Below are 10690 nucleotides of genomic sequence, written 5' to 3'. Positions count from 1 at the left end.
GAAGTACCTAGGTCATAATGCCAAGCACCAGGGGTCTTCTGGAGCCCTCCAAAGAGGCTACTTGTCTGATGAGACTATCAGCATATCAATTTCAAGATATGATTTATTTTCTTCTTTCATGATAAAAATAATCCATTGATTCAGAAAACAGGCACTATTTATCTAAAATGCTTTTTTTTTTTTTAGCATCTCCGAGGTAAATATTGCTATAACCCCATTTTCACAAACTCTTCAGTTAAGTGACTTGCCCCAGCATCCATCAGCTAATAGAAGAACCTAAATTTAAACCTACATTTGGAGTCCTTAGCCTCCACATGACTTGTGATTTCTCTTCATGCTGCCCAAGAGGTAAGGGAAGAAAGAAAATCAGAAAAATGCTTCTAACAGAAGAAACCTGTGATGGTAAGTGTGCAATATGCCATGCTAGTCCCTTATTCATCTCTGTTTAGGGGTCTTATGGGGAGGAATACTCACTCGGGTAAACAACCAAGCCTGTAGACTGAAACCCATACCTCCTCTTCTAAAGGGATTTGGGGATGCCTTTGTTAGCAGGACATGCCCATGTTTCCAGTCCATTAACCCTGTTGACAATTGTCAGTTGTAGATTCTTACTGAGGCCCTGGAAAGGCTCTCATCCAGGCCATCTGCCTGGCCTCTTATCTCTGCCAACCCCAAATTTAGACTAACGGTTGCTCATGGCTTGTGGCAGAGCTAATCCAAAGACCTGCTTGCTCAGAGGCAGGCAGCTGGTGGCAAGGCTGCACTTTGATCTAGAAGGTGGCCCCTTCTAGAGCCTGGGTGACCTACATCAGGTCTTCATCTGTCTTCAGCTCATGCTCAGAATCACCCTTGTTTGTGGCTGGGTGCTTTGAGTGTGGAAACACTCAGTTGGAGTTACATAACAGGAGGATAGTAACAGAATTGTGTGTGCTGTTTACTTATAAAAATTTGTGTTGGACCAAGGGGGATGGTTCCAAATAGGAAAAGGAGTACATCAAGGCTGTATATTGTCATCCTGCTTATTTAACTTATATGCAGAGTACATCATGAGAAATGCTGGGCTGGAAGAAGCACAAGATGGAATCAAGGTTGTGGGAGAAATATCAATAACCTCAGATATGCAGATGACACCACCCTTATGGCAGAAAGTGAAGAGGAACTAAAGAGCCTCTTGATGAAAGTGAAAGAGGAGAGTGAAAAAGTCGGCTTAAAGCTCAACATTCAGAAAACGAAGATCATGACATCTGGTCCCATCACTTCATGGGAAATAGATGGGGAAACAGTGGAAACAGTGTCAGACTTTATTTTTCTGGGCTCCAAAATCACTGCAGATGGTGATTGCAGCCATGAAATTAAAAGACACTTACTCCTTGGAAGGAAAGTTATGACCAACCTAGATAGCATATTCAAAAGCAGAGACATTACTTTACCAACAAAGGTCCATCTAGTCAAAGCTATGGTTTTTCAGTAATCATGTATGGATGTGAGAGTTGGACTATAAAGAAAGCTGAGCACCAAAGAACTGGTGCTTTTGAACCGTGGTGTGGGAGAAGCCTCTTGAGAGTCCCTTGGACTGCAAGAAGATCCAATCAGTCCATCTTAAAGGAGATCAGTCCTGGGTGTTCATTGGAAGGACTGATGCTGAAGCTGAAACTCCAATACTTTGGCCACCTCATGTGAAGAGTTGACTCACTGAAAAAGACCCTGATTCTGGGAGGGATTGGGGGCAGGAGGAGAAGGGGACGACAGAGGATGAGACGGCTGGATGGCATCATCGACTCGATGGACATGAGTTTGGGTGAACTCCAGGAATTGGTGATGGACAGGGAGGCCTGGCATGCTGCAATTCATGGGATTGCAAAGACATGGGGTCGGACACAACTGAGTGACTGAACTGAACTGAACTGAAGGGTAATGGGGAGTGGGACTAAATTGGGAGATTGGAATTGACATATACACACTACTATGTATAAAATGGGCTCCCCTGGTGGCTCAGACAGTAAAGAATCTGCCTGCAATGCAGAAGATCTGGGTTCGATCCCTGGGTAGGGAAGATCCCCTGGGGAAGGGAATAGCAACCCATTCCAGTATTCTTGCTTGGAGAATTCCATGGACAGAGGAGTCTGATGGGCTACCATCCCATGGGGTCATAAAGGGTTGGACATGACTGGGTGACTAACACTGTCATTTACACTTACATATATAAAATACATAACCAATAAGGGCCTACTGTATAGAATAGGCAACTCTACTCAATACTTTGTAATCACCTATATGGGAAAATAATCGAAAAAAGAGTCAGTATATATTTATGTATAACCAATTCACTTTGCTGTACGGCAGAAACTAACACAACATTTTAAATCAACTCTGATGGCTCAGTGGGTAAAGAATACACCTGCCATGCAGGAGACAAAGGAGATGAGACACAGGTTTAATCCCTGGGTCAAGAAGATACCCTGGAGGAGAAAATGGCAACCCACTCCAGTATTCTTGCCTGAAAAATCCCATGGAAAGGGTAGCCTGGTGGGCTACAATCCAAAGGGTCACAAAGAGTTGGACATGACTGAGTGAGTAAATACACATACTCCACTAAAAATCAATTTTTTTAAAACTTTGTGTTGGTATTTGGACTAGGAAAGCAGTCTATCTCTGTATTCTCCCTGTGGCCCCCAGATAACCGTATTCCTGCTTTAGTCCAGGGCCTGGTCTCCAGGAGGACCAGGAGTAAGAGGCAGAGTGCTTGGTAGAGTCATGAGCTTGCTGGGTCCGGACATGAAAATAAAACACCCATCTGTGGAGCGTGACCACAGCCACATCCAGAGCAAGCGGATCTGCTGTGGCCACCTTCTGGCGGGGTGAAACAGGAGATCCTGCCTTCTCCCTCGCTGTTGCTACAACAGTAGGCCAGTGTACATTTGCCAAAGCTCTGCAAATCATGACTTATGTGAAAAATAATGCAAGGGCAGTCAAACTAAGCCAAGGCAATCATGGGCAAGTGGTAAATTTAAGTCGACAAGACGTAATCCTAGTCTGATACAAAGATAATAACCAGAAACCAGGAACGCAGTTGCCTTAATTCAAAAAATGTGTTATTGGCAATAAGGCAATAATTCAGAGAGGATTCCTATTAAGAGAATCCTGCACTGGGAAGAAGACAGCAAGGCATTAATTCATTCAGATCTCAAAACAACATTATGAAGCAGGAATATATCATTAGCACTATTTTCTCGATAAGGAACTAGGCCCAGAGAAGTTAAGTAAACTTACACAAAGTAACACAACTAGTAACATGATACTACCAGGATATGAAACCAGGAAGTACGACTCCCACGTCTAAAGACTTAACTACTCTACTTACATGGCACCCTAATTTTGTAAATTTTTTATGCCTATGAGACACTAATAAGGCTGTTGAGATTTTTCTTTTCTTTTTCCCCATCTCATTTTGCATAAAAATATCACATGCATTGGTGTATAATATAGAAAATAATAAAAATTGCATATTTTCTAAATATTTTATAATTTGGCCTTCTGTCCAGCAAATATCTTGTCTGTGCCCTTTCTTCCAGAATTTTCCATATATGTGACTTGTACTGGGCTGGCCAAGTTTGAAGCCAGATTAGTTTTTTGAAACATGAGATCACAGCGCTCATTTACCCCACACTATGTTGCCTCTTTCAGGTCATGTTGAGTTTTAGCTTATTTCAAGAATGATCCCATTGTATCAGAAATGAAAACCTTAAATTAAGCTCCAATTTATTTTCGCATATGAGTGAATAAGGTGAGAGGAAACTGAAGTAAGATTTGGGTTTTCTGATTTTCAGATTTTGGAAAGAATTTTGTCCCCCTTAGAGTCTTCCTAAAATCATACTGTGGAGCTAATCTCATTCTGCCTCTTCAGAAAGGGGAATAGAAATTTTATAGAAAAAATTTTAAGTCACTCGAATGGCTTTAAACTGCCCTGTGTTGTCACAGGTTAGCCGTATGGTGACTTAACTTTTAATTTAGTTGCAGTAACATCGTAATTTCTTGAAGCCTCAGTTTTCTCAGCTATAAAATGGAGACAATATTCCCTGTTTTCTAAAGCTGTGAGATACAACTGAAGTAGTAAAGATGAAGACCCAACATAAGCCTGGAACAAAAAGGACACAGTAACAGTTAAAATCCCGCTAGTCTGAGCTCTACGTCACCAGCAAGCAATGTGACTCTAGATATGCTTGATTCTTTTTCCTTTATGTGGGTCTAGACATCAAAGAGCCCCGCTGACTCTCTTTGTGATTCCAAGATGTCCTCCGTCCTACCCACCACCCCCTCAGTGTGCTGACTGCACCCCCACCACCCAGGCTGGCACTCAGACCTGGTCCAGGCTCCTAACAGCTTCTCGCATCCTTGTTCACATCTATTATCTCCAGGACATCTGAACTGAGCTAAATGTGCTAATTATGCACTCCTCAAGTAATTGCACAAGTTTGAAGTTGCCTCCATTAAAATGAATGTTTGGGCTGAGGAAAACTTCAGCTTGGAAAAGAAAGACGATTCCCAGGTTTGCCAGAGAATTTTCTTAATGCCATGACTAATCTAGACTTGGCAGATCTGAGAGATTCCCCCAAGCAAGCTCTCTTCTTTATCTTCCCAACCCCAGCACGCTCCAGTAAAACTACACCACTTCTCCCCATCCACTATCATCATTTTTTATTTGGAAACAAACTGGTCCAAAGAGAAAGAAAACTGTGCTTTGTGAAAAATAAAAAATGGGGTACTGAAATAATAAAACAATAATTACATAGTACCCACCATTTATTGAACATCTACTCCGTGTTGAAGTTGAATCATTAAGACATTTAATCCCCACAACAATCCTGGAGGTAAGTAAATATTAATGAAGTAATCATTTTAATTATGTTCATTTTACAAATGAGGAAACTGAGGCAGATAGAGGTGAAGTGGTCTGACTTTAGAAACCACATTCCTTACTACCACAGTCTTATCCTTGATGGCAATAGTAACAGTGATAATAGCTCATATTTAGTGAGTACCTTCAATGCACTGGACACTACACAGTGTAACATGAAGAGGGAATTTGCTCATTAAAAAAAAAACAAAAAAAAAACAGCTTCTAAGATGCCCATATTTTAAAGAAGGAGTAAAATCCACTTCAGGGATACATGGTTCTTTTGTTTATTCCAGTGGTTTTCAACCTTAGCTACATATTTGAACCACCTAGAGAGAATTTTTTTAAATATCAACATCCAAAACCTAGCCCAGACCTGGGGGTGGGACCAAAGATATCAGTAATTTTTTAAAGCACTGTAGGTGATTCTGAATGGCACCCCACTCCAGTACTCTTGCCTGGAAAATCCCATGGACGGAGGAGCCTGGTAGGCTGCAGTCCATGGGGTCGCTAAGAGTCAGACACAACTGAGCAACTTCACTTTCACTTTTCACTTTCATGCATTGGAGAAGGAAATGGCAACCCACTCTGGTGTTCTTGCCTGGAGAATCCCAGGTCTACGGGGTCGCACAGAGTTGGAGATGACTGAAGCAACTTAGCAGCAGCAGCAGCAGGTGATTCTGATGCCCACCAGTGGTATACTTTAATCAACACACTTAGGATCATTTTTTTTGGTGAGAATGTGACTGGAAAAGAAAACACTGTCAATAAAGAAAAATAAACATTCTGTATAATAAAGTTACAGGAAATCAGAGTCTTCTTTAAATCAGAAGAGGGATTTGAAGAGGGAGAAATTATCTCTTTGGAAAGAGATCCAGACAGTCCAGCAGGAGGGACTGAAGATCCAACAATAAGATAATAGGAGAGACCCTGAGGGGAAAAGATGGAGCAGGAGATTAAAAAAACAGGGATACAGTACTTCACTCTGCCCTCCATCCACACCCTTTGCCATCTGGATCTGTAGCTCCTCACATCCAAAAATATATTTATTTTCCCCTACTTGAATCTGGATTGATTTTAAGAATTGCTTTGACCAACAGAATGCAGTAAAAGTAATGGAGTGCCATTTCTAAGACTACATCTCAGAAACCTTGTATGCTTCCACTCACTTGCCATATGAACAACTAACTGCTACAAGTTAAGAGACCACGTGAAATAGAACCAACGTATCCCAGCCAAGCTCCCAGACATGTGAGAATTCAACCAGGAACAGCAAACTGACCACTGCTAACTGATGATCCGTATCAGAGTTCAGATGAAACCAGAACTACATGGCTGATCCTCAGTTGCCAATGCACAGAATTGAGACCACTATGTTTGGGGGTAATTTGTTGTGCAGCAATAGCTAATTGATACAGATGACTAGTGAGATGGCCTGTGGAATGGCTGAGACAATAGAAGGGTCCTACCTATTGCTCAGTTTTAGGTTGTTCTCTGGACTGTGTTGTAAACTCTCTTGAATCAGGCCCAACTAGGCCCAGATCTTCAGTAAACACAACCACCTAGACTAATGATCATTTTCCTAGTAACTAAAGGCGAAGGAGAGTGCTGAGTCACAGAAGGTCAGTTACAGCAGGAAAGCTGCAGAAAGGGCTTGAAAATTCTGCAGAGACAGGAAATCAGAGAAATCATCAGGAGATAAACAAAATTCCCCCAAGAATGCTGAGAGCCATAAAGGAGGGGAGATGGGAGGAGCCACAGCCTTGTGGACTGGACCTCAGGGAAGGCTTTTGGGATATCAAGGAAAATGGGGAGTCTCTCAGGGCTGGAGGCCTCAGGACACCCCTGCAGCTGGGTAAGCTGGTACAACATGATTCCATCTGACTCTCACTTCAGCCCTAACAGGGAGATATTTATTACCCTCATATTATAAGGGTAAGATAGAAGGTTAAATAACCTCCCCAGGATGACTCAACAGGAAGGAGAGAGGGGTGGTGTGGAACCAGATCTGACTCAAGCTTTTTGAGTAAAATGTGATTAGGAAGTAAGAGTTCTGAACCCTTCATCCTGAAACTCCAAACTTCCGGGCTTCCCAGGATGTGGCATTCCGCTGTACCGTGGTTGAATAAAAGAGACCCCAAATGCTGGCGTTCCGTTCAAGCACCATCCAAGCCAGCCCTGGGATTTTTCTCTCTAGTAAACAATTTCATTCAGTTCAGTTCAGTTCAGTTCAGTCGCTCAGTCATGTCCGACTCTTTGCAGCCCCATGAATCGCCGCACGCCAGGCCTGCCTGTCCATCACCAACTCCTGGAGTTCACTCAAACTCATGTCCATCGAGTCAGTGATGCCATCCAGCCATCTCATCCTCTGTCGTCCCCTTCTCCTCCTGCCCTCAATCCCTCCCAGCATCAGAGTCTTTTCCAATGAGTCAACTCTTCTCATGAGGTGGCCAAAGTACTGGAGTTTTAGCTTTAGCATCATCCCAACGCCCCCGCCCCTCGCCCCCCATCCCATCCACGTGCTTTCAACAAGAGCCAGTGCTTCAGGGTTCCTGTGACACTCCCCACTCCGCCCCCGCCCCCCCCCCTTGTCCTCCCCGATAAGGATGACGAAGACGACGTTGCAGGACTGGGCTCTCAGACCCGAAAACCACCCCGGGGGTCACGTTAGCGTTCCCTGCTCTCGCCAGTGACGCAATTCCGCTCCAAGATGGCGGCGCTTCTCCCTCAGAGCCCGCGCGCAGCCTGGTGCCAGCCTCCCGCTCTCCAGCGTGCGAGCCGGACCCTCCGCGGGGAGCAGGGGAGGGGGAAACCAAGACCCCGGCCTATCAAAGTCAGGAAGTCCCACAAAACATCAGGAACCCAGGGCTTGTGCACCCTACCGCCCCCCTCCCCCTCACTCTGCCACTACAGGGTCAACATCATCTCTGGATACTAGAGAATTTTTCCCCTAAAAAAAGTATGCTTTCTTGAAGGAAAAAAAACAAAACCCGTGCCACCTGATTTATTTTTCAAATTAAAAAAAAAAAAAAAAATCCACCAGGCTCTATTTAAACCTCCCCAGCTCTCCAGGGGGTGGGACAGAGGACAGTGACACTCAGTATTCACCATCTGCGCCATTTGCTCGTCTCACAAATACTGCTTTCCAGTCCGGGAGGACCCGGCGCCGCAGCTCCCTCCGGCCCTGGCAGAGAACCGAATCCGTACAGCAGCGGGAGGCGAGCTTTGTTGCCGGGAGATCAGGCAGGTCAGATTAAAATTAATTGAACGTGAAGCACCTTCTCTTCATGCTAATTGCAAACCCAGCTTGGAGCCTCTCATTTGTAAGAAGCTTTTGTCATAATTAATCATGTATTTTATAGGAGGGTGGCTCTGGTGACAGCTCGGTGTGTGTCCCTGGGTTTGGGAGTAAGCCTGTGAGTCTCTCCCACCGTGACTCACAGATGCATGCCTCGTGCCCAGCTCCACGGAGGCCGTGACCTTTGTCCATTAGCATCTGTCCCCCGCTGGTGACTTCACCAGCTGTCAGAGTCTCCTCTCCTGGGGCCCTGCGGCTAGTAGATTGTCTCTAGGCAGTTCTGCTCACTCCCCTTTAGCTGCGGGTGGTCCCTCCAAAGCCTCTGCACATCCCACACACTTCCTGTTGCTAAGGAATGAGTCTAAGCTTGTCTTGGCTGCTTGCTGATAATTAAAATCCAGGGCCTGGAGGGTCAGCTTTCAATTGGTAGTTAGTCCTCCAGTTCCCAGCCAACCTCCATAAGGACCCATCCGGGCTTCACTCACGTCCAGTTTACTGCTCCCTACTGTGAACCCAGGTGCTGGTTGTTGTTCAGTCACTCAGTCGTGTCCAACTCTTTGCGACCCCATGGATGGCAGCTCACCAAGTCTCCCTGTCCTTCACCACCTCCCAGAGTTTGCTCAGACTCATGTCCATTGAGTGGATAATGCCATCCAACCATCTTGTCCTCGGTTGTCCCCTTATCCTGCCTTCAGTCTTTCCCAGCATCAGGGTCTTGAACCTGAACACAGGTGGTGCTAGTGGTAAAGAACCCACTTTTCTATGTAGGAGACAGAAGAGACTTGAGTTGGATTCCTGGGTCAGGAAGATCCCCTGGAGGAGGGCATGGCAACCCACTCCAGTATCCTTGCCTGGAGAATCCCATGGACAGAGGAGCCTAGCGGGGCTACAGTCCATGGGTTCACAAAGAGTGGGACATGACTGACACGACTTGGCGTGCATACACCGTGAACCGGAAGTCAGGAAAATCTCAGGGTGGCAGTGAGGGGAGGGGACAGTGAGGTGCAGCAGAGGAACTCAGAGGGTCCTGAGCTTGAATCCTTAACTAGTTATCTAGCCAAGTGGTCTTGGGAAAGTTATTTAACCTTTCCAGGCTCGAGGCTCCTCATTTGTAGCATGGAGACAGTACTACTGGCCTCCCTGGGTGGTTGTAGATGAGTTAAGCACCTAAAAAATAAACTAAGGTGTGAGCCATGGTTACCCCAGGTTTCGGGGGCCAGCTCTGCACCCCGCCCTTGGGAACCAAGTCCACGCTTCAGGCCTGATTTCTGCTGGTGGTGAGTGAGTTGAGCTAGTTCCTTCCCCTTTAAGCCCACACGTACTCCTCATCTGTTTGCTGGAGTGCACTCTACTACTTTCAGCCTTCCCACAAGGTCATGAGGCTAAGCAGAAGCCCTGAGGTGAGGGCACTGCCCAGCGAGAGGTTAATTTGCCCCCAGAGCCTCCAAGCACTGGATGAAGGGAGCACCACAGGCAGGCTTCAGGAAGAGGAAAGGCCTTTTGGGGTCCTGAGGGTGGGCAGAGGGAGCCCAGAATGGCAGGCCCGGGGCTGGGGGGGAGGGAGGACCTTGCTTCCGCAAGACCCCAGAAGCATCTTCCCCAGCCAGTCCACATCACCCCTTCTGGAAAATGACAGGGTGCTCCTGCTTTTCAGCTGACGCCTACGGGGGCCTCTGGGCCTGAGACCTGGAATGTCTTTGGAGTCTTGGAAGTCTGTCATATTTCCCCATGAAGCCCCCAAACTCAGGACCTTCAGCCCAGGAGGGGGCACTGACCAAGGCCTCTTCACAACTCCCTCAAGTCCTCTGGTTTTCTCAGTTTTCTCCCGAGGGAACCAAGGAAGACACAAAGGCCCAACCTTCAATTCTCTAGGAAAGAACAGGGTCCAGGGTCTTCCCAGTCTTCTCTCTCAATGATCCCAGAAGGCAATACAGTTGAGCAGCCCCAGACAGACCTGGGATGCAACGTCACTGACAAGCTGTGTGACTCTGTGTAAGGCTCTCAACCTCTGAGCCCTGGTTTCCTCCTCTGTAAAAGGACAGTAATAATAACTACCTAGTAACAGTGCTGTGAGATTTCCACAAGATAATGTATGTAGCAGGACCCAAAGTAAGCGCTTCTCAAATGATAGCTATTATTTCACTGGGTAGAAAAAAATCTGGAAGGAAGGAGTAGTCACAGACAGCAAGCTAAAGAGCCGAGAGCACAGGACTGGGAAACAGAAACTCGGGATTCAAATCCAGCCCTGTTGCTTCACAACGGTGTATCCTTAGACAAGTCACTCGACCCCCACGCAGTAGGAAGGGTGACTCATCTCAAGTGCAGATGTGATAATGTGTGTGAAAGCAGTGTTCGAGGGCTGCTGTGAGCAGGCATCGCTCTTAGACTCACAGAATGCCAGCGTGTCAGAAGACCTTGGAAAGCGTCATTACAAAGGCATGCATCAGGTTTATTTAACGTCACATCCCTCCAGCACAGAGCCGAGTGCATCATCAAGC

Source organism: Bos indicus, chromosome 14 (genome assembly GCF_029378745.1).
Source record: "Bos indicus isolate NIAB-ARS_2022 breed Sahiwal x Tharparkar chromosome 14, NIAB-ARS_B.indTharparkar_mat_pri_1.0, whole genome shotgun sequence".
Lineage (NCBI taxonomy): Eukaryota > Metazoa > Chordata > Mammalia > Artiodactyla > Bovidae > Bos > Bos indicus.
Note: the sequence above shows the minus strand (reverse complement) of the source record.